At 37.3% G+C, this 3,011-nt stretch overlaps 1 protein-coding gene across 4 annotated transcripts in view; it reads right to left on the bottom strand.

The window, feature by feature from the left end:
• The window catches only part of LOC106883812 (neuropeptide FF receptor 2), a 282,441-nt gene that overhangs the window by 63,455 nt on the left and 215,975 nt on the right, over positions 1-3,011 (bottom strand). The gene's annotated exons all lie outside the window — the stretch shown is intronic.

Consider the following 3,011-nt stretch of genomic DNA (forward strand, 5'->3'; position numbering starts at 1 on the left):
TATAGGGTTTACAAAGACTGAAGGGCCGCTGCAATAAGTGTGTGAATGAGAGAGGGGAATATGTTGAATAAAATCATAATGAACTGATCCTACTGTATTCCTTTTACATAAGGCCGGAACATTTTCAGCACTCCACACACACACACACACATACACACACACACACACACACACAGACTGACATACATACATACATACATACATACATACATACATACAAAAATACACTGTTGTTGATGTTGAAATTCCAATGAAGGAGCCTTGAACCTAGGCTAGAATCCGGTTCTTTCTCTATTCGCCAAAAAAATCTTGAAATAAACTGAATAATGGCATATATATGATTACAGAGAAAGACAAAGACAGCGACAGAGACAGAGAGTAATCTGTATATCGAAATCGAAGCAAATACGTCATTGAAAACATCCTAAAAATGTGCCGAGATTGCGTCTATGACAGAAGAATAATGTTAAAAAACACAGGAATATGCCAGTAGCGCAAGAAAATTGTTCCGCAATCGTGGTAGCACTCCGAAATATTTACCGACGACCGTGTCCGCAAGATAAAGAGTGGATGTAAGAGTAAAGCAGGTGAGGAGATATGATGATAATGATTCAAATAAACAAATAAATATTTCTTGGGTTAGGTATATAAAAAGAGATTAAGCAATGTCTGCAAACTTTCAGTCGATGAATATTCCAGTATAAATATATAGGTACTTATATATTAACATGGCGATATTATATAATGTACAAAAGTAAAGAAAATTAAAGGGGAGAACGTATGGTATTACAATCTCAACAGCTGTTTCTGTTGGCTCGGACTTACTTCATAATTTTGGCCGATGTACTTCACAAAAATGTGCAACCAGTCATGGAAGCAAATGCATGTTAGGGAAGATCCGAGCTGTGTCCTCCGGGTGGAGTGAAAAACAAATGTTTAATAGAACAAAGTTTTGGTTCGATAAGAATATATCATACCTATTGCATGTGACACTGGGTTCAATAGCAATATATAGATGTATTTTTATTCATAATTTTATTCATGTACAAACCGACCGGTTTTGTTCAAACGCTCGTAACTAAGGAATCAATGTAATGCAGAAAATTTCATTCTTGAACTTAATATTTCATACTCCTCACCTAACATATTATACTGTGAGTTTCAGAATAACTTCTTTTAGGGAAAATTGTGCAATTCTATTAATTCTGTCAGCCAGTAATCGTACCATGCTGACTTAAGCCAGAGTCGCATTTATTTAAGGCTCATGCATACGTGTGTGTGTGTGTGTGTGTGTGTGTGTGTGTGTGTGTGTGTGTGATCATATATGTGTGCCGTGCGCGTGTGTAAATGCTTGTTTTTTATGAAACAGAGTCAGTAATGAGGCCACAAAATGTGTGACGAAAAAAAATTTGACTGGAGTATAAATTAAAATATCTGAATAAATAGAAGAGTGAGGCCCAATTAAATAGGGCGTGTGTTTAAGTGAGCAACAACGCCGTCGTGTCGCTCCTAAATATCATTGTTTGGTTTATAGTCAGATACAAGACATTCAGGATATTCTTTGTTTCGTCTCAAACCCGTGTAACATTTCAGGATAAAATTAGTAAATGTCTCAGTAAAGAGAAATTTCTAATTTTTTTGAGTTAGCTTCTCTGAGAAATTTAAACTTTTATAGCAGAGAAAGGAAAGGTATAGTACAAGAAAACATTAGCACATTGAAGCCTGTTTCTTTCCTGCTTGAGTATTTTGAACGAGATTTTAAGGTAAACGAAAACTACAATTTGATATTTAAACGGAAGTGAAATCATATGATTTTCTTTTATAGAATTCGGTGAGAATAACCTTTTAGAATTTCTATTCTTGCTTTGAGTTGATGATTAGGATATTGCCTCATAAACGAAGACATCTGCAACGCAGATAAAGAAGATAATTGCAGTGACATTCAAGTATATTCATTATCATATAACAAAAGTTAACAGATTCTGAGCTCCTTATAATATGCCATGTGAAGAAACTTCTAGAAATGAAAATATTTGGCATTATGAGCTTTGAACAGAAAAGGGAGATCTTACGTTACCAGTTCCAAAATTGTCACTTAAACCACGTGTGTTTATTTACATCACATCGGCCTTTTCCGTAAAAGGGTTTTAGGGTTAGGGTTAGGGTTAGGGTTAGGGTTAGGGTTGCGGTTAGGGTTACGGTTAGGGTTAGGGAATTCCGTCCCTAACCCTAAGCCCAAAACCATTTTACAGAAAAGGCCGATGTGATGTAAATAAACACACGTGGTTTATTTAAAAGACAACTTTGGAACTGGTAGCGTAAGATCGTTCAGGTAAGCATAATGTTCAAAGCCCATAATTCCATAATTCTCTTGTAGAATTGTGTGCGTCATAAAATGGTGAGTTTATAGATTTCAATACGTTTGCCTCCATTACTTACAGCTGTGAACACATTCTGAAAAATACATATTTACATGCATAGATCCATTCATACACGCACACACGTAAGCACACGCACACACTCATACACACACATACACAAATACATATAATATATTTAAAAAGGTAAAGATCCCCTTCGGTCAGGAATGGCCATGGAATTCCAACAAGAATGTTCCTCATCGAGTCAAAAGTCTCGAGTTTGGTTAAGGTTGTTTATCGAAAACCAGCAGTCTCCCGTGGATACGAGCCCCCGCTTCTCCATGTCACTGATGCCATCGAAGGGAAAGCAAAGGCCGATAGAGCTTGGCACCAGTGTCATCACAGCTCATTTCTACAGCTGAGTGAAGTGGGGTAATGTGAAAATAAAGTGACTTGCTCAAAAGCACAGCACACAGCCCGGCCTGGAAATCGAATTCATCTCATGAAAGTCACAGCTAGATCTCATTGTGCACGCGACCATATGCTACGAGGTGCCAGCGCGCTACAAAACTCGTGTAGGAACTATCTATACCAGTTCGTATACACACACACACACACACACACACACACACACACACACACACACACACA

This window comes from Octopus bimaculoides, chromosome 12, assembly GCF_001194135.2.
Source record: "Octopus bimaculoides isolate UCB-OBI-ISO-001 chromosome 12, ASM119413v2, whole genome shotgun sequence".
Classification (NCBI taxonomy): Eukaryota; Metazoa; Mollusca; class Cephalopoda; order Octopoda; family Octopodidae; genus Octopus; species Octopus bimaculoides.